The 25,953-nt window shown below is 36.4% G+C and overlaps 43 non-coding genes across 43 annotated transcripts; all 43 read left to right on the top strand.

Moving 5' to 3' along the window:
* The first annotated feature begins 95 nt into the window (after window positions 1-95).
* On the top strand, window positions 96-168 carry Trnav-uac. Its single transcript has one exon. It is a non-coding gene; the product is annotated as a tRNA-Val (tRNA).
* Window positions 169-538: 370 nt separating this feature from the next.
* Trnav-uac lies at window positions 539-611 on the top strand. Its single transcript has one exon. It is a non-coding gene; the product is annotated as a tRNA-Val (tRNA).
* Window positions 612-979: 368 nt separating this feature from the next.
* Window positions 980-1,052, top strand: Trnav-uac. The gene has a single exon. It is a non-coding gene; the product is annotated as a tRNA-Val (tRNA).
* Window positions 1,053-1,490: 438 nt separating this feature from the next.
* Trnav-uac lies at window positions 1,491-1,563 on the top strand. Its single transcript has one exon. It is a non-coding gene; the product is annotated as a tRNA-Val (tRNA).
* A 367-nt stretch (window positions 1,564-1,930) lies between these two features.
* Window positions 1,931-2,003, top strand: Trnav-uac. The gene has a single exon. It is a non-coding gene; the product is annotated as a tRNA-Val (tRNA).
* Window positions 2,004-2,440: 437 nt separating this feature from the next.
* Trnav-uac lies at window positions 2,441-2,513 on the top strand. The gene has a single exon. It is a non-coding gene; the product is annotated as a tRNA-Val (tRNA).
* A 366-nt stretch (window positions 2,514-2,879) lies between these two features.
* Window positions 2,880-2,952, top strand: Trnav-uac. The gene has a single exon. It is a non-coding gene; the product is annotated as a tRNA-Val (tRNA).
* Window positions 2,953-3,320: 368 nt separating this feature from the next.
* Window positions 3,321-3,393, top strand: Trnav-uac. The gene has a single exon. It is a non-coding gene; the product is annotated as a tRNA-Val (tRNA).
* Window positions 3,394-3,762: 369 nt separating this feature from the next.
* Window positions 3,763-3,835, top strand: Trnav-uac. Its single transcript has one exon. It is a non-coding gene; the product is annotated as a tRNA-Val (tRNA).
* A 367-nt stretch (window positions 3,836-4,202) lies between these two features.
* Window positions 4,203-4,275, top strand: Trnav-uac. Its single transcript has one exon. It is a non-coding gene; the product is annotated as a tRNA-Val (tRNA).
* Window positions 4,276-4,643: 368 nt separating this feature from the next.
* Window positions 4,644-4,716, top strand: Trnav-uac. The gene has a single exon. It is a non-coding gene; the product is annotated as a tRNA-Val (tRNA).
* Window positions 4,717-11,326: 6,610 nt separating this feature from the next.
* Trnav-uac lies at window positions 11,327-11,399 on the top strand. The gene has a single exon. It is a non-coding gene; the product is annotated as a tRNA-Val (tRNA).
* A 366-nt stretch (window positions 11,400-11,765) lies between these two features.
* Window positions 11,766-11,838, top strand: Trnav-uac. Its single transcript has one exon. It is a non-coding gene; the product is annotated as a tRNA-Val (tRNA).
* Window positions 11,839-12,208: 370 nt separating this feature from the next.
* Trnav-uac lies at window positions 12,209-12,281 on the top strand. Its single transcript has one exon. It is a non-coding gene; the product is annotated as a tRNA-Val (tRNA).
* A 437-nt stretch (window positions 12,282-12,718) lies between these two features.
* Trnav-uac lies at window positions 12,719-12,791 on the top strand. The gene has a single exon. It is a non-coding gene; the product is annotated as a tRNA-Val (tRNA).
* Window positions 12,792-13,160: 369 nt separating this feature from the next.
* On the top strand, window positions 13,161-13,233 carry Trnav-uac. Its single transcript has one exon. It is a non-coding gene; the product is annotated as a tRNA-Val (tRNA).
* Window positions 13,234-13,601: 368 nt separating this feature from the next.
* Window positions 13,602-13,674, top strand: Trnav-uac. The gene has a single exon. It is a non-coding gene; the product is annotated as a tRNA-Val (tRNA).
* Window positions 13,675-14,110: 436 nt separating this feature from the next.
* Trnav-uac lies at window positions 14,111-14,183 on the top strand. Its single transcript has one exon. It is a non-coding gene; the product is annotated as a tRNA-Val (tRNA).
* A 366-nt stretch (window positions 14,184-14,549) lies between these two features.
* Trnav-uac lies at window positions 14,550-14,622 on the top strand. Its single transcript has one exon. It is a non-coding gene; the product is annotated as a tRNA-Val (tRNA).
* Window positions 14,623-14,992: 370 nt separating this feature from the next.
* On the top strand, window positions 14,993-15,065 carry Trnav-uac. The gene has a single exon. It is a non-coding gene; the product is annotated as a tRNA-Val (tRNA).
* Window positions 15,066-15,434: 369 nt separating this feature from the next.
* Trnav-uac lies at window positions 15,435-15,504 on the top strand. Its single transcript has one exon. It is a non-coding gene; the product is annotated as a tRNA-Val (tRNA).
* Window positions 15,505-15,937: 433 nt separating this feature from the next.
* Window positions 15,938-16,010, top strand: Trnav-uac. Its single transcript has one exon. It is a non-coding gene; the product is annotated as a tRNA-Val (tRNA).
* Window positions 16,011-16,380: 370 nt separating this feature from the next.
* On the top strand, window positions 16,381-16,453 carry Trnav-uac. The gene has a single exon. It is a non-coding gene; the product is annotated as a tRNA-Val (tRNA).
* Window positions 16,454-16,891: 438 nt separating this feature from the next.
* On the top strand, window positions 16,892-16,964 carry Trnav-uac. Its single transcript has one exon. It is a non-coding gene; the product is annotated as a tRNA-Val (tRNA).
* Window positions 16,965-17,332: 368 nt separating this feature from the next.
* On the top strand, window positions 17,333-17,402 carry Trnav-uac. Its single transcript has one exon. It is a non-coding gene; the product is annotated as a tRNA-Val (tRNA).
* Window positions 17,403-17,839: 437 nt separating this feature from the next.
* On the top strand, window positions 17,840-17,912 carry Trnav-uac. The gene has a single exon. It is a non-coding gene; the product is annotated as a tRNA-Val (tRNA).
* A 368-nt stretch (window positions 17,913-18,280) lies between these two features.
* On the top strand, window positions 18,281-18,350 carry Trnav-uac. Its single transcript has one exon. It is a non-coding gene; the product is annotated as a tRNA-Val (tRNA).
* Window positions 18,351-18,786: 436 nt separating this feature from the next.
* Window positions 18,787-18,859, top strand: Trnav-uac. The gene has a single exon. It is a non-coding gene; the product is annotated as a tRNA-Val (tRNA).
* A 437-nt stretch (window positions 18,860-19,296) lies between these two features.
* Window positions 19,297-19,369, top strand: Trnav-uac. The gene has a single exon. It is a non-coding gene; the product is annotated as a tRNA-Val (tRNA).
* A 369-nt stretch (window positions 19,370-19,738) lies between these two features.
* On the top strand, window positions 19,739-19,811 carry Trnav-uac. Its single transcript has one exon. It is a non-coding gene; the product is annotated as a tRNA-Val (tRNA).
* A 369-nt stretch (window positions 19,812-20,180) lies between these two features.
* Window positions 20,181-20,253, top strand: Trnav-uac. Its single transcript has one exon. It is a non-coding gene; the product is annotated as a tRNA-Val (tRNA).
* Window positions 20,254-20,690: 437 nt separating this feature from the next.
* On the top strand, window positions 20,691-20,763 carry Trnav-uac. Its single transcript has one exon. It is a non-coding gene; the product is annotated as a tRNA-Val (tRNA).
* Window positions 20,764-21,132: 369 nt separating this feature from the next.
* Window positions 21,133-21,205, top strand: Trnav-uac. Its single transcript has one exon. It is a non-coding gene; the product is annotated as a tRNA-Val (tRNA).
* Window positions 21,206-21,574: 369 nt separating this feature from the next.
* On the top strand, window positions 21,575-21,647 carry Trnav-uac. Its single transcript has one exon. It is a non-coding gene; the product is annotated as a tRNA-Val (tRNA).
* A 369-nt stretch (window positions 21,648-22,016) lies between these two features.
* Window positions 22,017-22,089, top strand: Trnav-uac. Its single transcript has one exon. It is a non-coding gene; the product is annotated as a tRNA-Val (tRNA).
* A 370-nt stretch (window positions 22,090-22,459) lies between these two features.
* On the top strand, window positions 22,460-22,532 carry Trnav-uac. The gene has a single exon. It is a non-coding gene; the product is annotated as a tRNA-Val (tRNA).
* Window positions 22,533-22,901: 369 nt separating this feature from the next.
* Window positions 22,902-22,974, top strand: Trnav-uac. Its single transcript has one exon. It is a non-coding gene; the product is annotated as a tRNA-Val (tRNA).
* A 437-nt stretch (window positions 22,975-23,411) lies between these two features.
* Window positions 23,412-23,484, top strand: Trnav-uac. Its single transcript has one exon. It is a non-coding gene; the product is annotated as a tRNA-Val (tRNA).
* A 368-nt stretch (window positions 23,485-23,852) lies between these two features.
* On the top strand, window positions 23,853-23,925 carry Trnav-uac. Its single transcript has one exon. It is a non-coding gene; the product is annotated as a tRNA-Val (tRNA).
* Window positions 23,926-24,295: 370 nt separating this feature from the next.
* Trnav-uac lies at window positions 24,296-24,365 on the top strand. The gene has a single exon. It is a non-coding gene; the product is annotated as a tRNA-Val (tRNA).
* Window positions 24,366-24,802: 437 nt separating this feature from the next.
* Trnav-uac lies at window positions 24,803-24,875 on the top strand. Its single transcript has one exon. It is a non-coding gene; the product is annotated as a tRNA-Val (tRNA).
* A 438-nt stretch (window positions 24,876-25,313) lies between these two features.
* On the top strand, window positions 25,314-25,386 carry Trnav-uac. Its single transcript has one exon. It is a non-coding gene; the product is annotated as a tRNA-Val (tRNA).
* Window positions 25,387-25,755: 369 nt separating this feature from the next.
* Window positions 25,756-25,828, top strand: Trnav-uac. The gene has a single exon. It is a non-coding gene; the product is annotated as a tRNA-Val (tRNA).
* The last annotated feature ends 125 nt before the right edge of the window (window positions 25,829-25,953 follow it).

Genomic DNA, 25,953 nt, shown 5'->3' with positions numbered 1-25,953 from the left:
AAACCACATGTAAACAGGGTTATTTGAAAAAAAACAACATGAAATCGGTAAATATGCTTTGAAATGAAGTAAATGTGTCTTTGTTACCGTGTGCTGGTTCTGTGGTGTAGTGGTTATCACGTCTGCTTTACACGCAGAAGGTCGCGACTTCGAACCTCGCCAGAACCTCTTTTTGTAAGCACTTTTCTTCTTTACCATCAGATGATCAAATAAATGACTTCCGTTTCATTCAACTTTCTTCTGTAAAATTCATTTATATTCTCGTCGTTCTCCACCAAGCATTCACTTTCCCAATACAAACGGGTTCAGGTGCAAATCACTTTCTTTGGTTGGACATAAAGAAAACATACCCGAGTGTGCTGTTTTCAGTTGATAGCAAATAAAATTTCAGTTGTTAGTTGAGGGAAGATGAAAGACGACAAACATCTCCTTAAAACTGGAAAACCACATATAAACAGGGTTATTTGAAAAAAAAACCGAAATGAAATCGATAAATATGCTTTGAAATGAAGTAAATGTGTCCTTGTTAAGGTGTGCTGGTTCTGTGGTGTAGTGGTTATCACGTCTGCTTTACACGCAGAAGGTCACGAGTTCGAACCTCGCCAGAACCTCTTTTTGTAAGCACTTTTCTTCTTTACCATCAAACGATCAAATAAATGACTTCCGTTTCATTCACCTTTCTTCTGTAACATTCATTTATATTCTCGTCGTTCTCCACCAAGCATTCACTTTCCCAATACAAACGGGTTTAGGTGCAAATCACTTTCTTTTTTTGGACATAAAGAAAACATACCTGGGTGTGCTGTTTTCAGTTGATAGCAAATAAAATGTCAGTTGTTAGTTGAGGGAAGATGAAAGACGACAAACATCTCCTTAAAACTGGAAAACGACATATAAACAGGGTTATTTGAAAAAAAACAACATGAAATCGATAAATATGCTTTGAAATGAAGTAAATGTGTCCTTGTTAAGGTGTGCTGGTTCTGTGGTGTAGTGGTTATCACGTCTGCTTTACAAGCAGAAGGTCGCGAGTTCGAACCTCGCCAGAACCTCTTTTTGTAAGCACTTTTCTTCTTTACCATCAAACGATCAAATAAATGACTTCCGTTTCATTCACCTTTCTTCAGTAACATTCATTTATATTCTCGTCGTTCTCCACCAAGCATTTACTTTCCCAATACAAACGAGTTTAGGTGCAAATCACTTTCTTTTTTTTGGACATAAAGAAAACATACCTGGGTGTGCTGTTTTCAGTTGATAGCAATAAATCACTTTTTTTTTGTTGGACTTAAAGAAAACATACCCGAGTGTGCTGTTTACAGATGATAGCAAATAAAATGTCAGTTGTTAGTTGAGGGAAGATGAAAGACGACAAACATCTTCTTAAAACTGGAAAACCACATATAAACAGGGTTATTTGAAAAAAAACCGAAATGAAATCGATAAATATGCTTTGAAATGAAGTAAATGTGTCCTTGTTAACGTGTGCTGGTTCTGTGGTGTAGTGGTTATCACGTCTGCTTTACACGCAGAAGGTCGCGAGTTCGAACCTCGCCAGAACCTCTTTTTGTAAGCACTTTTCTTCTTTACCATCAAACGATCAAATAAATGACTTCCGTTTCATTCACCTTTCTTCTGTAACATTCATTTATATTTCGTCATTCTCCACCAAGCATTCACTTTCCCAATACAAACGAGTTTAGGTGCAAATCACTTTCTTTTTTTGGACATAAAGAAAACATACCTGGGTGTGCTGTTTTCAGTTGATAGCAAATAAAATGTCAGTTGTTAGTTGAGGGAAGATGAAAGACGACAAACATCTTCTTAAAACTGGAAAACCACATACAAACAGGGTTATTTGAAAAAAACAAACCATGAAATCGATAAATATGCTTTGAAATGAAGTAAATGTGTCCTTGTTAACGTGTTGGGTTCTGTGGTGTAGTGGTTATCACGTCTGCTTTACACGCAGAAGGTCGCGAGTTCGAACCTCGCCAGAACCTCTTTTTGTAAGCACTTTTCTTCTTTACCATCAAACGATCAAATAAATGACTTCCGTTTCATTCACCTTTCTTCAGTAACATTCATTTATATTCTCGTCGTTCTCCACCAAGCATTTACTTTCCCAATACAAACGAGTTTAGGTGCAAATCACTTTCTTTTTTTGGACATAAAGAAAACATACCTGGGTGTGCTGTTTTCAGTTGATAGCAATAAATCACTTTTTTTTGTTGGACATAAAGAAAACATACCCGAGTGTGCTGTTTACAGATGATAGCAAATAAAATGTCAGTTGTTAGTTGAGGGAAGGTGAAAGACGACAAACATCTGCTTAAAACTGGAAAACCACATATAAACAGGGTTATTTGAAAAAAAAAACCCCATGAAATCGATAAATATGCTTTGAAATGAAATAAATGTGTGCTTGTTAACGTGTGCTGGTTCTGTGGTGTAGTGGTTATCACGTCTGCTTTACACGCAGAAGGTCGCGAGTTCGAACCTCGCCAGAACCTCTTTTTGTAAGCACTTTTCTTCTCTACCATCAAAAAATCAAATAAATGACTTCCGTTTCATTCACCTTTCTTCTGTAACATTCATTTATATTTCGTCGTTCTCCACCAAGCATTCACTTTCCCAATACAAACGAGTTTAGGTGCATATCACTTTCTTTTTTTGGACATAAAGAAAACATACCTGGGTGTGCTGTTTTCAGTTGATAGCAATAAAATGTCAGTTGTTAGTTGAGGGAAGATGAAAGACGACAAACATCTGCTTAAAACTGGAAAACCACATATAAACAGGGTTATTTGAAAAAAAAACCCATGAAATCGATAAATATGCTTTGAAATGAAATAAATGTGTGCTTGTTAACGTGTGCTGGTTCTGTGGTGTAGTGGTTATCACGTCTGCTTTACACGCAGAAGGTCGCGAGTTCGAACCTCGCCAGAACCTCTTTTTGTAAGCACTTTTCTTCTTTACCATCAAACGATCAAATAAATGACTTCCGTTTCATTCACCTTTCTTCTGTAACATTCATTTATATTTCGTCGTTCTCCACCAAGCATTCACTTTCCCAATACAAACGAGTTTAGGTGCAAATCACTTTCTTTTTTTGGACATAAAGAAAACATACCTGGGTGTGCTGTTTTCAGTTGATAGCAAATAAAATGTCAGTTGTTAGTTGAGGGAAGATGAAAGACGACAAACATCTTCTTAAAACTGGAAAACCACATATAAACAGGGTTATTTGAAAAAAACCCGAAATGAAATCGATAAATATGCTTTGAAATGAAGTAAATGTGTCCTTGTTAACGTGTGCTGGTTCTGTGGTGTAGTGGTTATCACGTCTGCTTTACACGCAGAAGGTCGCGAATTCGAACCTCGCCAGAACCTCTTTTTGTAAGCACTTTTCTTCTTTACCATCAAACGATCAAATAAATGACTTCCGTTTCATTCACCTTTCTTCTGTAACATTCATTTATATTCTCGTCGTTCTCCACCAAGCATTCACTTTCCCAATACAAACGAGTTTAGGTGCAAATCACTTTCTTTTTGTGGACATAAAGAAAACATACCTGGGTGTGCTGTTTTCAGTTGATAGCAAATAAAATGTCAGTTGTTAGTTGAGGGAAGATGAAAGACGACAAACATCTCCTTAAAACGGGAAAACCACATATAAACAGGGTTATTTGAAAAAAAACAACCATGAAATCGATAAATATGCTTTGAAATGAAGTAAATGTGTCTTTGTTAACGTGTGCTGGTTCTGTGGTGTAGTGGTTATCACGTCTGCTTTACACGCAGAAGGTCGCGAGTTCGAACCTCGCCAGAACCTCTTTTTGTAAGCACTTTTCTTCTCTACCATCAAAAAATCAAATAAATGACTTCCGTTTCATTCACCTTTCTTCTGTAACATTCATTTATATTTCGTCGTTCTCCACCAAGCATTCACTTTCCCAATACAAACGAGTTTAGGTGCATATCACTTTCTTTTTTTGGACATAAAGAAAACATACCTGGGTGTGCTGTTTTCAGTTGATAGCAATAAAATGTCAGTTGTTAGTTGAGGGAAGATGAAAGACGACAAACATCTGCTTAAAACTGGAAAACCACATATAAACAGGGTTATTTGAAAAAAAAACCCCATGAAATCGATAAATATGCTTTGAAATGAAATAAATGTGTGCTTGTTAACGTGTGCTGGTTCTGTGGTGTAGTGGTTATCACGTCTGCTTTACACGCAGAAGGTCGCGAGTTCGAACCTCGCCAGAACCTCTTTTTGTAAGCACTTTTCTTCTTTACCATCAAACGATCAAATAAATGACTTCCGTTTCATTCACCTTTCTTCTGTAACATTCATTTATATTTCGTCGTTCTCCACCAAGCATTCACTTTCCCAATACAAACGAGTTTAGGTGCAAATCACTTTCTTTTTTTGGACATAAAGAAAACATACCTGGGTGTGCTGTTTTCAGTTGATAGCAAATAAAATGTCAGTTGTTAGTTGAGGGAAGATGAAAGACGACAAACATCTTCTTAAAACTGGAAAACCACATATAAACAGGGTTATTTGAAAAAAACCCGAAATGAAATCGATAAATATGCTTTGAAATGAAGTAAATGTGTGCTTGTTAACGTGTGCTGGTTCTGTGGTGTAGTGGTTATCACGTCTGCTTTACACACAGAAGGTCGCGAGTTCGAACCTCGCCAGAACCTCTTTTTGTAAGCACTTTTCTTCTTTACCATCAAACGATCAAATAAATGACTTCCGTTTCATTCACCTTTCTTCTGTAACATTCATTTATATTTCGTCGTTCTCCACCAAGCATTCACTTTCCCAATACAAACGAGTTTAGGTGCAAATCACTTTCTTTTTTTGGACATAAAGAAAACATACCTGGGTGTGCTGTTTTCAGTTGATAGCAAATAAAATGTCAGTTGTTAGTTGAGGGAAGATGAAAGACGACAAACATCTTCTTAAAACTGGAAAACCACATACAAACAGGGTTATTTGAAAAAAAAACGAAATGAAATCGATAAATATGCTTTGAAATGAAGTAAATGTGTCCTTGTTAACGTGCCCTGGTGTGGTGTAGTGGTTATCACGTCTGCTTGGTTACCTCCCTTGTTGAGGCGCAACGTGGAAGCAATTTGCAAGTGCTCTGCTATTTATTGTAAGTACTTCTACCTTTGTGGAAATATTTGACTGTTGTTATGAAGGTGTGTTCATATATGTTTCAAGATTACATCTGAACGTGTAATTGGAGGAAATAGAAACCATGAGCCGCCAGGCTGGGGGGCAAAGGCCACCCCCTAGTCAGGTCATCAACAACAATGGCCGCCATCGTGTCTATCAAAAAGAAAACATTGTTCGGGTTCATTATGACAACCAGATTCGCCCTAAAGCATTTGAGCTTTGCAAGGTGTTAGAGCAAGAACTGGGAGACAATACTGTGTACTGCTGTACACCTAGAAACAACAATTATTATGAAATTACTCTAGCGGAAAATGCGCTAGTAAAATCACTTGGAGAGTCTGTTGTTGTTGATCATGAAATATACAAACTTTCGCCTCTTATGAATAATAGAGTTGTAGTTTCATTTATGAACTTGCCCAGCTATACCACAGATGAGGAAATCAGAAACGTCCTACATGCGTTTGGAATAATTGAAGTGGATACCATCCACAGGAGGAAAATCCATGGCACTAATTGGGAAGATGGTACAAGATATACACAAGTAAAATTTCCAACAGGGATCCGCAGTCTTCCCTATAGCGTCAAATTCAGGACACATGAAGGTTTTGATTTTTTCAGAGTTATTCACAACGAGCAAATCAAAGTGTGCTACCACTGCCTTTCAGACCAACACGAAAAAAAGATGTGTCCAAACATTGTATGTAGAAACTGCGGGAACCAAGGACATCTTCAAAACAACTGTCGTGTTCCAAAATGCCACAGATGTAAACTGAAGCCGGTAGACTGTGATTGCTATGGGTATGATGATGCTTCTGATGACATTGATAATGATAATCATGATGATCATGATAAGGATGAGGAAAATGACCTTGATGTTGGCATCATGGACACAGAGACGGATGCAACTCTAGCAAGGTGGCCTATTCTTAATGAATTAACAGTTGAAGATGACAAGGATCAAGAAGGGGTTGATACAATTGTAGATATCCCCGAGGAAGACAACGAAGAAATGTCACCAGATAAACATGTGACGAATTTTGTGACTGACTCGAACAATGAAACTCAAAATCTTGTCAATGAACTACTATCTGAAATCATTGACAGAAGTGTACATGTTGGCCAATGTAGTTCTGATGCCAAAAAACATGTATCTCCGTGTAGTGCTCACTTAGTAAATGATGTGAAAGACACACTGTTAGATATTGTACAGAAAGTTAATCTTGAACATCATGACAATAGTGAGGTTGTAGATGTTCATGATGGCATGGCAGCCTCGAATGAGATCAATCACAATGTTCTTTCACAGCCATACCGTGGGGATGGTGCCCCAGGAAGCGTGAAAGGCAAATGGAGAATATCCAAGCCTGATGAAGAGGTAATTAAGGCACATGTTGGGGGAAGAGCCCCTAGAAAAAAGAATGTTGTTAAATCTCGAAAAGGGAAAAAATATAGATGAAACACATGTTGAAGTATAATATGCATCTCTCATTGCTCATCATGTTCAGTATATGGTCATGGAATGTCAATGGTTTGAGAGATGTTGGTAAATTTGAAAAAGTGATGTCACTTATAAACAGTTCACATGTTGATATAACATTCTTACAGGAAACGTTTTGGGACACAACATTTGTTGAAAACTATCAACATATGTGGGCCGGGAAAATTTTATTTTGTAATTCATCCAACATAAATCGCAGGGGTGTAGCTATATTAGTATCCGAAAATTTTCAACATGAAGTTAGAATGATAGCACACGATTCTGAAGGCAGACTATTAAAAGCAGAAATTGATGTGGATGATAAAAAATATTATTTACTCAATGTTTATGCTCCTAATGGTTTAGAAGAAAAGTTAACATTTTACAAAGAGCTAGAAGGATGGTTAGAACCAAGTAATATGTTTGTAGGGGGAGATTTTAATGATATAGTAGATCCTGTTTTGGATAAAGGCATTAACAATAAAACATTCAATCTAAGAAGTAGTGACACTCTTATTTCCATAATTCAAAAATATTGTATGGTTGATGTATGGAGACACAAAAATTATGATAAAAAGGAGTTCTCCAGAACCCAAACAGTAAATGGTGTTTTAAAACAATCCAGAATTGACTTTTTTCTATTATCCAGACATCTTTTACATAGTGCTATACATTGTTATATCAAATACTGTAAAATGAGCGATCACAACATTGTTTCACTGAAGGTTGATCTCAGTAACATAGAAAAGGGTCCAGGAGTTTGGATTTTTAATAATCAGCTGTTAGAAGATGGTATGTTTTATAATAAAATTCGTCATATTATTGAGGAAGCAAAAGTATGTCCACTTTTTACATCAGAGCCACTTATGTGGTGGGACAACTTGAAATATCAATTTAAAAAGTTTTCAAAATCTTATTCAAGCAAAAAAAGTAGACTGGCAAAAAATGATTATTACAACATTCAAAATAAACTTAGAATTGAATATCAAAAATTAGCTTCAACACCGGGGTATCAATCTACACAACTGTGTGATTTAGAACATAAATTAGAAGAATATGACAACAACACCTGTAGGGGTGCTATCCTGAGATCAAAAGCACAATTTACTCTTGAATCTGACAGATGCACTTCCTATTTCTTAAATTTAGAAAAGTCAAAACAGCAAGCTAATTCAATCAAAGAACTTATAACTGAAGATGGAACAACGATACGGAATACAGAGGACATTATAGACGCAGCACAATCATTTTATGCCAAGTTATATACAGATGAGGGATTTGATCAAGTAAAAGAACAAGTAGTTGTAAATATGATTCAGAAATCGATTAATGATGAACAAAAAGTTAAATGCGATCTTCCCATTTCTGAAAAACAGTTGACAGAGGCACTGAAAGGAATGAAACATAACAAGACACCAGGTCCAGATGGTTTAACTGTTGAATTCTTCCTCAAGTTTTGGGAGATTTTATGTCCTCTTTTCCATCATGTTACACAGAGTATCTTTGAAGAGAAGGAATTATCTCGTTCTATGAAAACCAGTATTATCAGCTTATTCTATAAAAATAAAGGTGATAAAAGAGATTTAAAATGTTACAGACCCATTTCACTGATCAATGTTGACTGTAAATTAATATCACGCACATTGTCGCTTAGACTCAAGTCTGTAATGTCAGATATTATCTCCCCCGAACAATCCTGCTGTGTACCAGGGAGAGACATTGCACACAATTTACATTCGGTCAGGGATGTAGTTGATATAGTGGATAGTGAAGATAAAGATGCATTTTTAATTAAAGTAGATCAAGAGAAAGCTTTCGATAGAGTTTCACATAATTACTTGTTGGATATTTTACAAAAATTCAATTTTGGGACTAATTTTATATCCTGGATTAGAATTTTGTATACAGACATTAAAAGTTCTGTCAAGTGTAATGGACATTTAAGTCCATATTTCAAACTATCCCGTGGAGTAAGGCAAGGGGACCCGATGAGTTCCATGCTGTTTGTGCTTATTTCTGAACCATTAAATTTGTTAATAAAAGAGAACCCACATATTCAAGGCATCAACATTGGCAATGTTTCATCTTTAATATATCAACATGCCGATGACACTACTATTACAGTGTGCAACTCACAGTCAGTGGAAAATACTTTTGAAACAATTAAATATTATTGCGAAGCAACTCAAGCCAAGATCAATTTACAAAAGTCGGAGGTGTTACTTCTTGGTAAAGCCAAGTTCAATAAATGTAACATTAGTCTTCCCGTGAAGGTTAAAAAAGATTGTGTTGAACTTCTGGGAATATATCTTGGCTCTGACTTGGCCACTTGTGAGACACTAAATTGGACGAAAAAGATAAATAAAATTCAAACTCTACTTAATTCATGGATTCAACGTCAACTCACACTGCAGGGCAGAGCCACGGTTTTAAACATCCTCATTGCCTCTAGATTATGGTACTCTTTTACAGTGTTACCAGTGCCACACTGGGTAGAAGTAGCCTTTTCCAAAATGTTTTCAAAATTCTTATGGGTAAATAAAAAGCCAAAAATAGCAGCTGTGACATTCATGGGCAAATGTACAGAAGGTGGTTTAAATATACCCAATTTGTGCCTCAAAAAGTATGCTTTAAGATTGAAACTGTTAAAAGCTTTCTTAGATTGTAAATTAGACTCATTATGGAAAGCAACTATGTCTTTCTTCTTTTCAAAATATTTAAATATGGGATTACAATCAAACATACTATGTTTAAAGTTTGACAAAAAAGATATGTTGCATGTAAATCCTTTTTATGCTGAGTTGTTGCTTGCCTGGGAGGACATCAGTGGTGGTAAGAGAAGCAAACCTACCACTTTACCGGATATAATGTGTCAGCCTTTATTCAACAACCCTCTAATTTTGTATATGAACAAAACTTTGTTGTTTAAATCATTCATTGACGGTGGAATCACTTGCATAAAAGATATTTGCTATGAAGTTATACCACAATTTTTGTCACCTGATAGTATTGTTGTAATTGTACAAGAAACAATACCTGATGTTGATGTGGCCACTATCAAGAATGGTTATGCTGTTATTTTATATGCGCTTCCAACAGATTGGAAACAGATCATATTGTCTGATGCTGTCATAAATCCTCCTTGTAAAGAAATACTTTGTCCTATAGCGAACGAAGATGTATCAGTGCAGCTGTTTACGGTGAAATATTGTTATGAAATTTTCAGAACAAAATATTTTAAAAAACCAGTTGCCATAAATTGGTGGAATAATATATCTCTTGACATCAACTGGAAAGATGTTTGGGTTAATGTGTATCAAAATGACAAATCAGCCGAATGTATACAACTAGATTTTAAGATTGCCCATAACATTATTTACACATATGACAGACTCAGCCAATTTGGTTTGACAGACACAGATATTTGTCCAGTTTGTCAAAATGAAAAAGAAGATGTTCTGCACTTGTTCATCTTCTGTAAAGAGTTATCGTTCTTACAATCACTATTTGTTGACATCCTCACTGATGTGTGTCAAGATACTGGGTTCACTCTTGGACAATTCTCGCTGTGGTTATTGTTTGGATTTCTTCCTGAGAGAAGTGTGTCGGCAAAACCATTGTTAGATATACTGTTATCAATTTATCGGTTGGCAGTATTTAAGAGAAGAATTGTTATAAGCCTAGGTACAGTCTCTTTTCACATAAACACATTTTTCAAATCCTTGGTAAAAAGACATCTCACATTTCTTTTGTATCATTACACAAAAATGAAAAGATTGCATGTCTTTATTCAAAAATACATAATGTCTAATAACCTCATCGAGTTAGATGGGAATGACATTCTTTTGAAACATCCTCTTGATTAGCTCAATTATAAGTTACTTATACTATTTCATTTCACATGAAAGCTTTTTTCAAATCTTTCATAAAGTGTCATTTTAGTTGAATGATTGTTCACTATTGAAAAATGAATCAATTACAAAGTTGTGTGTACATAATCAAATGTAAATATCTATTTCTCATATTTCTGTCATTAGAATTCAAATGTTAACCACTGCCACCCAACTTCTGTGATACCCTTTTTATCTTTGTGGTGGCAGTGTCAGCACTGTCTGCGTTTGTATTATATTCCTGTGAATAAATTTTATCAAGAAAAAAAAAAAATCACGTCTGCTTTACACGCAGAAGGTCGCGAGTTCGAACCTCGCCAGAACCTCTTTTTGTAAGCACTTTTCTTCTTTACCATCAAACGATCAAATAAATGACTTCCGTTTCATTCACCTTTCTTCTGTAACATTCATTTATATTTCGTTGTTCTCCACCAAGCATTCACTTTCCCAATACAAACGAGTTTAGGTGCAAATCACTTTCTTTTTTTGGACATAAAGAAAACATACCTGGGTGTGCTGTTTTCAGTTGATAGCAATAAATCACTTTTTTTTTGTTGGACATAAAGAAAACATACCCGAGTGTGCTGTTTACAGATGATAGCAAATAAAATGTCAGTTGTTAGTTGAGGGAAGATGAAAGACGACAAACATCTGCTTAAAACTGGAAAACCACATATAAACAGGGTTATTTGAAAAAAACCCGAAATGAAATCGATAAATATGCTTTGAAATGAAATAAATGTGTGCTTGTTAACGTGTGCTGGTTCTGTGGTGTAGTGGTTATCACGTCTGCTTTACACGCAGAAGGTCGCGAGTTCGAACCTCGCCAGAACCTCTTTTTGTAAGCCTTTTTCTTCTTTACCATCAAACGATCAAATAAATGACTTCCGTTTCATTCACCTTTCTTCAGTAACATTCATTTATATTCTCATCGTTCTCCACCGAGCATTCACTTTCCCAATACAAACGAGTTTAGGTGCAAATCACTTTCTTTTTTTGGACACAAAGAAAACATACCTGGGTGTGCTGTTTTCAGTTGATAGCAAATAAAATGTCAGTTGTTAGTTGAGGGAAGATGAAAGACGACAAACATCTTCTTAAAACTGGAAAACCACATATAAACAGGGCTATTTGAAAAAAAACCGAAATGAAATCGATAAATATGCTTTGAAATGAAGTAAATGTGTGCTTAATGTGTGCTGGTTCTGTGGTGTAGTGGTTATCACGTCTGCTTTACACGCAGAAGGTCGCGAGTTCGAACCTCGCCAGAACCTCTTTTTGTAAGCACTTTTCTTCTTTACCATCAAACGATCAAATAAATGACTTCCGTTTCATTCACCTTTCTTCTGTAACATTCATTTATATTCTCGTCGTTCTCCACCAAGCATTCACTTTCCCAATACAAACGGGTTCAGGTGCAAATCACTTTCTTTGGTTGGACATAAAGAAAACATACCTGGGTGTGCTGTTTTCAGTTGATAGCAAATAAAATGTCAGTTGTTAGTTGAGGGAAGATGAAAGACGACAAACATCTTCTTAAAACTGGAAAACCACATATAAACAGGGTTATTTGAAAAAAACCCCGAAATGAAATCGATAAATATGCTTTGAAATGAAGTAAATGTGTCCTTGTTAAGGTGTGCTGGTTCTGTGGTGTAGTGGTTATCACGTCTGCTTTACACGCAGAAGGTCGCGAGTTCGAACCTCGCCAGAACCTCTTTTTGTAAGCACTTTTCTTCTTTACCATCAAACGATCAAATAAATGACTTCCGTTTCATTCACCTTTCTTCAGTAACATTCATTTATATTCTCGTCGTTCTCCACCAAGCATTTACTTTCCCAATACAAACGAGTTTAGGTGCAAATCACTTTCTTTTTTTGGACATAAAGAAAACATACCTGGGTGTGCTGTTTTCAGTTGATAGCAATAAATCACTTTTTTTTGGTTGGACTTAAAGAAAACATACCCGAGTGTGCTGTTTACAGATGATAGCAAATAAAATGTCAGTTGTTAGTTGAGGGAAGATGAAAGACGACAAACATCTGCTTAAAACTGGAAAACCACATATAAACAGGGTTATTTGAAAAAAAACCGAAATGAAATCGATAAATATGCTTTGAAATGAAGTAAATGTGTCCTTGTTAACGTGTGCTGGTTCTGTGGTGTAGTGGTTATCACGTCTGCTTTACACGCAGAAGGTCGCGAGTTCGAACCTCGCCAGAACCTCTTTTTGTAAGCACTTTTCTTCTTTACCATCAAACGATCAAATAAATGACTTCCGTTTCATTCACCTTTCTTCAGTAACATTCATTTATATTCTCATCGTTCTCCACCGAGCATTCACTTTCCCAATACAAACGAGTTTAGGTGCAAATCACTTTCTTTTTTTGGACACAAAGAAAACATACCTGGGTGTGCTGTTTTCAGTTGATAGCAAATAAAATGTCAGTTGTTAGTTGAGGGAAGATGAAAGACGACAAACATCTTCTTAAAACTGGAAAACCACATATAAACAGGGCTATTTGAAAAAAACCCGAAATGAAATCGATAAATATGCTTTGAAATGAAGTAAATGTGTCCTTGTTAACGTGTGCTGGTTCTGTGGTGTAGTGGTTATCACGTCTGCTTTACACGCAGAAGGTCGCGAGTTCGAACCTCGCCAGAACCTCTTTTTGTAAGCACTTTTCTTCTTTACCATCAAACGATCAAATAAATGACTTCCGTTTCATTCACCTTTCTTCTGTAACATTCATTTATATTTCGTCGTTCTCCACCAAGCATTCACTTTCCCAATACAAACGTCTTTAGGTGCAAATCACTTTCTTTTTTTGGACATAAAGAAAACATACCTGGGTGTGCTGTTTTCAGTTGATAGCAAATAAAATGTCAGTTGTTAGTTGAGGGAAGATGAAAGACGACAAACATCTTCTTAAAACTGGAAAACCACATACAAACAGGGTTATTTGAAAAAAACCCGAAATGAAATCGATAAATATGCTTTGAAATGAAGTAAATGTGTCCTTGTTAACGTGTGCTGGTTCTGTGGTGTAGTGGTTATCACGTCTGCTTTACACGCAGAAGGTCGCGAGTTCGAACCTCGCCAGAACCTCTTTTTGTAAGCACTTTTCTTCTTTACCATCAAACGATCAAATAAATGACTTCCGTTTCATTCACCTTTCTTCTGTAACATTCATTTATATTTCGTTGTTCTCCACCAAGCATTCACTTTCCCAATACAAACGAGTTTAGGTGCAAATCACTTTCTTTTTTTGGACATAAAGAAAACATACCTGGGTGTGCTGTTTTCAGTTGATAGCAATAAATCACTTTTTTTTTGTTGGACATAAAGAAAACATACCCGAGTGTGCTGTTTACAGATAATAGCAAATAAAATGTCAGTTGTTAGTTGAGGGAAGATGAAAGACGACAAACATCTTCTTAAAACTGGAAAACCACATATAAACAGGGTTATTTGAAAAAAACCCGAAATGAAATCGATAAATATGCTTTGAAATGAAATAAATGTGTGCTTGTTAACGTGTGCTGGTTCTGTGGTGTAGTGGTTATCACGTCTGCTTTACACGCAGAAGGTCGCGAGTTCGAACCTCGCCAGAACCTCTTTTTGTAAGCCTTTTTCTTCTTTACCATCAAACGATCAAATAAATGACTTCCGTTTCATTCACCTTTCTTCAGTAACATTCATTTATATTCTCATCGTTCTCCACCGAGCATTCACTTTCCCAATACAAACGAGTTTAGGTGCAAATCACTTTCTTTTTGTGGACACAAAGAAAACATACCTGGGTGTGCTGTTTTCAGTTGATAGCAAATAAAATGTCAGTTGTTAGTTGAGGGAAGATGAAAGACGACAAACATCTTCTTAAAACTGGAAAACCACATATAAACAGGGCTATTTGAAAAAAAACCGAAATGAAATCGATAAATATGCTTTGAAATGAAGTAAATGTGTGCTTAATGTGTGCTGGTTCTGTGGTGTAGTGGTTATCACGTCTGCTTTACACGCAGAAGGTCGCGAGTTCGAACCTCGCCAGAACCTCTTTTTGTAAGCACTTTTCTTCTTTACCATCAAACGATCAAATAAATGACTTCCGTTTCATTCACCTTTCTTCTGTAACATTCATTTATATTCTCGTCGTTCTCCACCAAGCATTCACTTTCCCAATACAAACGGGTTCAGGTGCAAATCACTTTCTTTGGTTGGACATAAAGAAAACATACCTGGGTGTGCTGTTTTCAGTTGATAGCAAATAAAATGTCAGTTGTTAGTTGAGGGAAGATGAAAGACGACAAACATCTGCTTAAAACTGGAAAACCACATATAAACAGGGTTATTCGAAAAAAATCCCGAAATGAAATCGATAAATATGCTTTGAAATTAAGTAAATGTGTCCTTGTTAAGGTGTGCTGGTTCTGTGGTGTAGTGGTTATCACGTCTGCTTTACACGCAGAAGGTCGCGAGTTCGAACCTCGCCAGAACCTCTTTTTGTAAGCACTTTTCTTCTTTACCATCAAACGATCAAATAAATGACTTCCGTTTCATTCACCTTTCTTCTGTAACATTCATTCATATTCTCATCGTTCTCCACCAAGCATTCACTTTCCCAATACAAACGAGTTTAGGTGCAAATCACTTTCTTTTTTTGGACATAAAGAAAACATACCTGGGTGTGCTGTTTTCAGTTGATAGCAAATAAAATGTCAGTTGTTAGTTGAGGGAAGATGAAAGACGACAAACATCTTCTTAAAACTGGAAAACCACATACAAACAGGGTTATTTGAAAAAAACCCGAAATGAAATCGATAAATATGCTTTGAAATGAAGTAAATGTGTCCTTGTTAACGTGCCCTGGTGTGGTGTAGTGGTTATCACGTCTGCTTTACACGCAGAAGGTCGCGAGTTCGAACCTCGCCAGAACCTCTTTTTGTAAGCACTTTTCTTCTTTACCATCAAACGATCAAATAAATGACTTCCGTTTCATTCACCTTTCTTCTGTAACATTCATTTATATTCTCGTCGTTCTCCACCAAGCATTCACTTTCCCAATACAAACGAGTTTAGGTGCAAATCACTTTCTTTTTTTGGACATAAAGAAAACATACCTGGGTGTGCTGTTTTCAGTTGATAGCAATAAATCAATTTCTTTTTGTGGACACAAAGAAAACATACCTGGGTGTGCTGTTTTCAGTTGATAGCAAATAAAATGTCAGTTGTTAGTTGAGGGAAGATGAAAGACGACAAACATCTTCTTAAAACTGGAAAACCACATATAAACAGGGCTATTTGAAAAAAAACCGAAATGAAATCGATAAATATGCTTTGAAATGAAGTAAATGTGTGCTTAATGTGTGCTGGTTCTGTGGTGTAGTGGTTATCACGTCTGCTTTACACGCAGAAGGTCGCGAGTTCGAACCTCGCCAGAACCTCTTTTTGTAAGCACTTTTCTTCTTTACCATCAAACGATCAAATAAATGACTTCCGTTTCATTCACCTTTCTTCAGTAACATTCATTTATATTCTCGTCGTTCTCCACCAAGCATTCACTTTCCCAATACAAACGGGTTCAGGTGCAAATCACTTTCTTTGGTTGGACATAAAGAAAACATACCTGGGTGTGCTGTTTTCAGTTGATAGCAAATAAAAAGTCAGTTGTTAGTTGAGGGAAGATGAAAGACGACAAACATCTGCTTAAAACTGGAAAACCACATATAAACAGGGTTATTCGAAAAAAATCCCGAAATGAAATCGATAAATATGCTTTGAAATTAAGTAAATGTGTCCTTGTTAAGGTGTGCTGGTTCTGTGGTGTAGTGGTTATCACGTCTGCTTTACACGCAGAAGGTCGCGAGTTCGAACCTCGCCAGAACCTCTTTTTGTAAGCACTTTTCTTCTTTACCATCAAACGATCAAATAAATGACTTCCGTTTCATTCACCTTTCTTCTGTAACATTCATTTATATTCTCGTCGTTCTCCACCAAGCATTTACTTTCCCAATACAAACGAGTTTAGGTGCAAATCACTTTCTTTTTTTGGACATAAAGAAAACATACCTGGGTGTGCTGTTTTCAGTTGATAGCAATAAATCACTTTTTTTTTGTTGGACTTAAAGAAAACATACCCGAGTGTGCTGTTTACAGATGATAGCAAATAAAATGTCAGTTGTTAGTTAAGGGAAGATGAAAGACGACAAACATCTGCTTAAAACTGGAAAACCACATATAAACAGGGTTATTTGAAAAAAAACCCGAAATGAAATCGATAAATATGCTTTGAAATGAAGTAAATGTGTCCTTGTTAACGTGTGCTGGTTCTGTGGTGTAGTGGTTATCACGTCTGCTTTACACGCAGAAGGTCGCGAGTTCGAACCTCGCCAGAACCTCTTTTTGTAAGCACTTTTCTTCTTTACCATCAAACGATCAAATAAATGACTTCCGTTTCATTCACCTTTCTTCTGTAACATTCATTTATATTTCGTCGTTCTCCACCAAGCATTCACTTTCCCAATACAAACGACTTTAGGTGCAAATCACTTTCTTTTTTTGGACATAAAGAAAACATACCTGGGTGTGCTGTTTTCAGTTGATAGCAAATAAAATGTCAGTTGTTAGTTGAGGGAAGATGAAAGACGACAAACATCTTCTTAAAACTGGAAAACCACATACAAACAGGGTTATTTGAAAAAAAACCGAAATGAAATCGATAAATATGCTTTGAAATGAAGTAAATGTGTCCTTGTTAACGGCGCCTGGTGTGGTGTAGTGGTTATCACGTCTGCTTTACACGCAGAAGGTCGCGAGTTCGAACCTCGCCAGAACCTCTTTTTGTAAGCACTTTTCTTCTTTACCATCAAACGATCAAATAAATGACTTCCGTTTCATTCACCTTTCTTCAATAACATTCATTTATATTCTCGTCGTTCTCCACCAAGCATTTACTTTCCCAATACAAACGAGTTTAGGTGCAAATCACTTTCTTTTTTTGGACATAAAGAAAACATACCTGGGTGTGCTGTTTTCAGTTGATAGCAATAAATCACTTTTTTTTTGTTGGACTTAAAGAAAACATACCCGAGTGTGCTGTTTACAGATGATAGCAAATAAAATGTCAGTTGTTAGTTGAGGGAAGATGAAAGACGACAAACATCTGCTTAAAACTGGAAAACCACATATAAACAGGGTTATTTGAAAAAAACCCGAAATGAAATCGATAAATATGCTTTGAAATGAAGTAAATGTGTCCTTGTTAACGTGTGCTGGTTCTGTGGTGTAGTGGTTATCACGTCTGCTTTACACGCAGAAGGTCACGAGTTCGAACCTCGCCAGAACCTCTTTTTGTAAGCACTTTTCTTCTTTACCATCAAACGATCAAATAAATGACTTCCGTTTCATTCACCTTTCTTCTGTAACATTCATTTATATTTCGTCGTTCTCCACCAAGCATTCACTTTCCCAATACAAACGACTTTAGGTGCAAATCACTTTCTTTTTTTGGACATAAAGAAAACATACCTGGGTGTGCTGTTTTCAGTTGATAGCAAATAAAATGTCAGTTGTTAGTTGAGGGAAGATGAAAGACGACAAACATCTTCTTAAAACTGGAAAACCACATACAAACAGGGTTATTTGAAAAAAACCCGAAATGAAATCGATAAATATGCTTTGAAATGAAGTAAATGTGTCCTTGTTAACGTGCCCTGGTGTGGTGTAGTGGTTATCACGTCTGCTTTACACGCAGAAGGTCGCGAGTTCGAACCTCGCCAGAACCTCTTTTTGTAAGCACTTTTCTTCTTTACCATCAAACGATCAAATAAATGACTTCCGTTTCATTCACCTTTCTTCTGTAACATTCATTTATATTCTCGTCGTTCTCCACCAAGCATTTACTTTCCCAATACAAACGACTTTAGGTGCAAATCACTTTTTTTTTTGGACATAAAGAAAACATACCTGGGTGTGCTGTTTTCAGTTGATAGCAATAAATCACTTTTTTCTTGTTGGACATAAAGAAAACATACCCGAGGGTGCTGTTTACAGATGATAGCAAATAAAATGTCAGTTGTTAGTTGAGGGAAGATGAAAGACGACAAACATCTCCTTAAAACTCGAAAACCACATATATACAGGGTTATTTGAAAAAAACCCGAAATGAAATCGATAAATATGCTTTGAAATGAAGTAAATGTGTCTTTGTTAACGTGTGCTGGTTCTGTGGTGTAGTGGTTATCACGTCTGCTTTACACGCAGAAGGTCGCGAGTTCGAACCTCGCCAGAACCTCTTTTTGTAAGCACTTTTCATCTTTACCATCAAACGATCAAATAAATGACTTCCGTTTCATTCACCTTTCTTCTGTAACATTCATTTATATTCTCGTCGTTCTCCACCAAGCATTCACTTTCCCAATACAAACGAGTTTAGGTGCAAATCACTTTCTTTTTTTGGACATAAAGAAAACATACCTGGGTGTGCTGTTTTCAGTTGATAGCAATAAATCACTTTTTTTTTGTTGGACATCTAGAAAAAATACCCGAGTGTGTTGTTTACAGATGATAACAAATAAAATGTCAGTTGTTAGTTGAGGGAAGATGAAAGACAACAAACATCTGCTTAAAACTGGAAAACCACATATAAACAGGGTTATTTGAAAAAAAACCGAAATAAAATCGATAAATATGCTTTGAAATGAAGTAAATGTGTGCTTGTTAACGTCTGCTGGTTCTGTGGTGTAGTGGTTATCACGTCTGCTTTACACGCAGAAAGTCGCGAGTTCGAACCTCGCCAGAACCTCTTTTTGTAAGCACTTTTCTTCTTTACCATCAAACGATCAAATAAATGACTTCCGTTTCATTCACCTTTCTTCTGTAACATTCATTTATATTCTCGTCGTTCTCCACCAAGCATTCACTTTCCCAATACAAACGACTTTAGGTGCAAATCACTTTCTTTTTTTGGACATAAAGAAAACATACCTGGGTGTGCTGTTTTCAGTTGATAGCAAATAAAATGTCAGTTGTTAGTTGAGGGAAGATGAAAGACGACTAACATCTGCTTAAAACTGGAAAACCACATATAAACAGGGTTATTTGAAAAAAAACCACCATGAAATCGATAAATATGCTTTGAAATGAAATAAATGTGTGCTTGTTAACGTGTGCTGGTTCTGTGGTGTAGTGGTTATCACGTCTGCTTTACACGCAGAAGGTCGCGAGTTCGAACCTCGCCAGAACCTCTTTTTGTAAGCACTTTTCTTCTTTACCATAAAAAAATCAAATAAATGACTTCCGTTTCATTCACCTTTCTTCAGAAACATTCATTCATATTCTCATCGTTCTCCATCAAGCATTCACTTTCCCAATACAAACGAGTTTAGGTGCAAATCACTTTCTTTTTTTGGACATAAAGAAAACATACCTGGGTGTGCTGTTTTCAGTTGATAGCAAATAAAATGTCAGTTGTTAGTTGAGGGAAGATGAAAGACGACAAACATCTCCTTAAAACTCGAAAACCACATATATACAGGGTTATTTGAAAAAAACCCGAAATGAAATCGATAAATATGCTTTGAAATGAAGTAAATGTGTCTCTGTTAACGTGTGCTGGTTCTGTGGTGTAGTGGTTATCACGTCTGCTCTACACGCAGAAGGTCGCGAGTTCGAACCTCGCCAGAACCTCTTTTTGTAAGCACTTTTCTTCTTTACCATCAAACGATCAAATAAATGACTTCCGTTTCATTCACCTTTCTTCTGTAACATTCATTTATATTCTCGTCGTTCTCCACCAAGCATTCCCTTTCCCAATACAAACGAGTTTAGGTGCAAATCACTTTCTTTTTTTGGACATAAAGAAAACATACCTGGGTGTGCTGTTTTCAGTTGATAGCAATAAATCACTTTTTTTTTGTTGGACATAAAGAAAACATACCCGAGTGTGCTGTTTACAGATGATAGCAAATAAAATGTCAGTTGTTAGTTGAGGGAAGATGAAAGGCGACAAACATCTGCTTAAAACTGGAAAACCACATATAAACAGGGTTATTTGAAAAAAAACCGAAATGAAATCGATAAATATGCTTTGAAATGAAGTAAATATGTGCTTGTTAACGTGTGCTGGTTCTGTGGTGTAGTGGTTATCACGTCTGCTTTACACGCAGAAGGTCGCGAGTTCGAACCTCGCCAGAATCTCTTTTTGTAAGCACTTTTCTTCTTTACCATCAAACGATCAAATAAATTACTTCCGTTTCATTCACCTTTCTTCTGTAACATTCATTCATATTCTCATCGTTCTCCACCAAGCATTCACTTTCCCAATACAAACGAGTTTAGGTGCAAATCACTTTCTTTTTGTGGACATAAAGAAAATATACCTCGTCGTCCTGTTTTCAGTTGATAGCAAATAAAATGTCAGTTGTTAGTTGAGGGAAGATGAAAGACGACAAACATCTTCTTAAAACTGGAAAACCACATATAAACAGGGTTATTTGAAAAAAAACCCCCTTGAAATCGATAAATATGCTTTGAAATGAAGTAAATGTGTCTTTGTGAACGTGTGCTGGTTCTGTGGTGTAGTGGTTATCACGTCTGCTTTACACGCAGAAGGTCGCGAGTTCGAACCTCGCCAGAACCTCTTTTTGTAAGCACTTTTCTTCTTTACCATCAAACGATCAAATAAATTACTTCCGTTTCATTCACCTTTCTTCTGTAACATTCATTTATATTCTCGTCGTTCTCCACCAAGCATTCACTTTCCTAATACAAACGAGTTTAGGTGCAAATCACTTTCTTTTTGTGGACATAAAGAAAATATACCTGGTCGTCCTGTTTTCAGTTGATAGCAAATAAAATGTCAGTTGTTAGTTGAGGGAAGATGAAAGACGACAAACATCTGCTTAAAACTGGAAAACCACATATAAACAGGGTTATTTGGAAAAAAAACCCCTTGAAATCGATAAATATGCTTTGAAATGAAGTAAATGTGTCTTTGTTAACGTGTGCTGGTTCTGTGGTGTAGTGGTTATCACGTCTGCTTTACACGCAGAAGGTCGCGAGTTCGAACCTCGCCAGAACCTCTTTTTGTAAGCACTTTTCTTCTTTACCATTAAACGATCAAATAAATGACTTCCGTTTCATTCACCTTTCTTCTGTAACATTCATTTATATTCTCGTCGTTCTCCACCAAGCATTCACTTTCCCAATACAAACGAGTTTAGGTGCAAATCACTTTCTTTTTGTGGACATAAAGAAAATATACCTGGTCGTCCTGTTTTCAGTTGATAGCAAATAAAATGTCAGTTGTTAGTTGAGGGAAGATGAAAGACGACAAACATCTGCTTAAAACTGGAAAACCACATATAAACAGGGTTATTTGAAAAAAAAACCCCTTGAAATCGATAAATATGCTTTGAAATGAAGTAAATGTGTCTTTGTGAACGTGTGCTGGTTCTGTGGTGTAGTGGTTATCACGTCTGCTTTACACGCAGAAGGTCGCGAGTTCGAACCTCGCCAGAACCTCTTTTTGTAAGCACTTTTCTTCTTTACCATCAAACGATCAAATAAATGACTTCCGTTTCATTCACCTTTCTTCTGTAACATTCATTTATATTCTCGTCGTTCTCCACCAAGCATTCACTTTCCCAATACAAACGAGTTTAGGTGCAAATCACTTTCTTTTTGTGGACATAAAGAAAATATACCTGGTCGTCCTGTTTTCAGTTGATAGCAAATAAAATGTCAGTTGTTAGTTGAGGGAAGATGAAAGACGACAAACATCTGCTTAAAACTGGAAAACCACATATAAACAGGGTTATTTGGAAAAAAAACCGAAATGAAATCGATAAATATGCTTTGAAATGAAGTAAATGTGTCTTTGTTAACGTGTGCTGGTTCTGTGGTGTAGTGGCTATCACGTCTGCTTTACACGCAGAAGGTCGCGAGTTCGAACCTCGCCAGAACCTCTTTTTGTAAGCACTTTTCTTCTTTACCATTAAACGATCAAATAAATGACTTCCGTTTCATTCACCTTTCTTCTGTAACATTCATTTATATTCTCGTCGTTCTCCACCAAGCATTCACTTTCCCAATACAAACGAGTTTAGGTGCAAATCACTTTCTTTTTGTGGACATAAAGAAAATATACCTGGTCGTCCTGTTTTCAGTTGATAGCAAATAAAATGTCAGTTGTTAGTTGAGGGAAGATGAAAGACGACAAACATCTTCTTAAAACTGGAAAACCACATATAAACAGGGTTATTTGAAAAAAAAAACCCATGAAATCGATAAATATGCTTTGAAATGAAATAAATGTGTGCTTATTAACGTGTGCTGGTTCTGTGGTGTAGTGGTTATCACGTCTGCTTTACACGCAGAAGGTCGCGAGTTCGAACCTCGCCAGAACCTCTTTTTGTAAGCACTTTTCTTCTTTACCATCAAACGATCAAATAAATGACTTCCGTTTCATTCACCTTTCTTCAGTAACATTCATTTATATTCTCGTCGTTCTCCACCAAGCATTTACTTTCCCAATACAAACGAGTTTAGGTGCAAATCACTTTCTTTTTTTGGACATAAAGAAAACATACCTGGGTGTGCTGTTTTCAGTTGATAGCAATAAATCACTTTTTTTTGGTTGGACTTAAAGAAAACATACCCGAGTGTGCTGTTTACAGATGATAGCAAATAAAATGTCAGTTGTTAGTTGAGGGAAGATGAAAGACGACAAACATCTGCTTAAAACTGGAAAACCACATATAAACAGGGTTATTTGAAAAAAAAACGAAATGAAATCGATAAATATGCTTTGAAATGAAGTAAATGTGTCCTTGTTAACGTGTGCTGGTTCTGTGGTGTAGTGGTTATCACGTCTGCTTTACACGCAGAAGGTCGCGAGTTCGAACCTCGCCAGAACCTCTTTTTGTAAGCACTTTTCTTCTTTACCATCAAACGATCAAATAAATGACTTCCGTTTCATTCACCTTTCTTCTGTAACATTCATTTATATTTCGTCGTTCTCCACCAAGCATTCACTTTCCCAATACAAACGAGTTTAGGTGCAAATCACTTTCTTTTTTTGGACATAAAGAAAACATACCTGGGTGTGCTGTTTTCAGTTGATAGCAAATAAAATGTCAGTTGTTAGTTGAGGGAAGATGAAAGACGACAAACATCTTCTTAAAACTGGAAAACCACATACAAACAGGGTTATTTGAAAAAAAACCGAAATGAAATCGATAAATATGCTTTGAAATGAAGTAAATGTGTCCTTGTTAACGTGTGCTGGTTCTGTGGTGTAGTGGTTATCACGTCTGCTTTACACGCAGAAGGTCGCGAGTTCGAACCTCGCCAGAACCTCTTTTTGTAAGCACTTTTCTTCTTTACCATCAAACGATCAAATAAATGACTTCCGTTTCATTCACCTTTCTTCTGTAACATTCATTTATATTCTCGTCGTTCTCCACCAAGCATTCACTTTCCCAATACAAACGACTTTAGGTGCAAATCACTTTCTTTTTTTTGGACATAAAGAAAACATACCTGGGTGTGCTGTTTTCAGTTGATAGCAAATAAAATGTCAGTTGTTAGTTGAGGGAAGATGAAAGACGACAAACATCTTCTTAAAACTGGAAAACCACATACAAACAGGGTTATTTGAAAAAAAACCGAAATGAAATCGATAAATATGCTTTGAAATGAAGTAAATGTGTGCTTGTTAACGTGCCCTGGTGTGGTGTAGTGGTTATCACGTCTGCTTTACACGCAGAAGGTCGCGAGTTCGAACCTCGCCAGAACCTCTTTTTGTAAGCACTTTTCTTCTTTACCATCAAACGATCAAATAAATGACTTCCGTTTCATTCACCTTTCTTCAGTAACATTCATTTATATTCTCATCGTTCTCCACCAAGCATTTACTTTCCCAATACAAACGAGTTTAGGTGCAAATCACTTTCTTTTTTTGGACATAAAGAAAACATACCTGGGTGTGCTGTTTTCAGTTGATAGCAATAAATCACTTTTTTTTTGTTGGACATAAAGAAAACATACCCGAGTGTGCTGTTTACAGATGATAGCAAATAAAATGTCAGTTGTTAGTTGAGGGAAGATGAAAGACGACAAACATCTGCTTAAAACTGGAAAATCACATATAAACAGGGTTATTTGAAAAGAAAACCCCATGAAATCGATAAATATGCTTTGAAATGAAATAAATGTGTGCTTGTTAACGTGTGCTGGTTCTGTGGTGTAGTGGTTATCACGTCTGCTTTACACGCAGAAGGTTGCGAGTTCGAACCTCGCCAGAACCTCTTTTTGTAAGCACTTTTCTTCTTTACCATCAAACGATCAAATAAATGACTTCCGTTTCATTCACCTTTCTTCTGTAACATTCATTTATATTCTCGTCGTTCTCCACCAAGCATTCACTTTCCCAATACAAACGAGTTTAGGTGCAAATCACTTTCTTTTTTTGGACATAAAGAAAACATACCTGGGTGTGCTGTTTTCAGTTGATAGCAATAAATCACTTTTTTTTTGTTGGACATCAAGAAAAAATACCCGAGTGTGTTGTTTACAGATGATAGCAAATAAAATGTCAGTTGTTAGTTGAGGGAAGATGAAAGACGACAAACATCTCCTTAAAACTCGAAAACCACATATATACAGGGTTATTTGAAAAAAAACCCGAAATGAAATCGATAAATATGCTTTGAAATGAAGTAAATGTGTGCTTGTTAACGTGTGCTGGTTCTGTGGTGTAGTGGTTATCACGTCTGCTTTACACGCAGAAGGTCGCGAGTTCGAACCTCGCCAGAACCTCTTTTTGTAAGCCTTTTTCTTCTTTACCATCAAACGATCAAATAAATGACTTCCGTTTCATTCACCTTTCTTCTGTAACATTCATTCATATTCTCATCGTTCTCCACCAAGCATTCACTTTCCCAATACAAACGAGTTTAGGTGCAAATCACTTTCTTTTTGTGGACATAAAGAAAATATACCTGGTCGTCCTGTTTTCAGTTGATAGCAAATAAAATGTCAGTTGTTAGTTGAGGGAAGATGAAAGACGACAAACATCTGCTTAAAACTGGAAAACCATATATAAACAGGGTTATTTGAAAAAAAAAACCCTTGAAATCGATAAATATGCTTTGAAATGAAGTAAATGTGTCTTTGTTAACGTGTGCTGGTTCTGTGGTGTAGTGGTTATCACGTCTGCTTTACACGCAGAAGGTCGCGAGTTCGAACCTCGCCAGAACCTCTTTTTGTAAGCACTTTTCTTCTTTACCATCAAACGATCAAATAAATGACTTCCGTTTCATTCACCTTTCTTCAGTAACATTCATTTATATTCTCGTCGTTCTCCACCAAGCATTCACTTTCCCA

The sequence above is a fragment of the Haliotis rufescens genome, unplaced genomic scaffold (assembly GCF_023055435.1).
Source record: "Haliotis rufescens isolate VD_foot unplaced genomic scaffold, xgHalRufe1.0.p SCAF_26, whole genome shotgun sequence".
NCBI lineage: Eukaryota > Metazoa > Mollusca > Gastropoda > Lepetellida > Haliotidae > Haliotis > Haliotis rufescens.
This window is presented reverse-complemented; position numbering and strand designations above follow the sequence as displayed.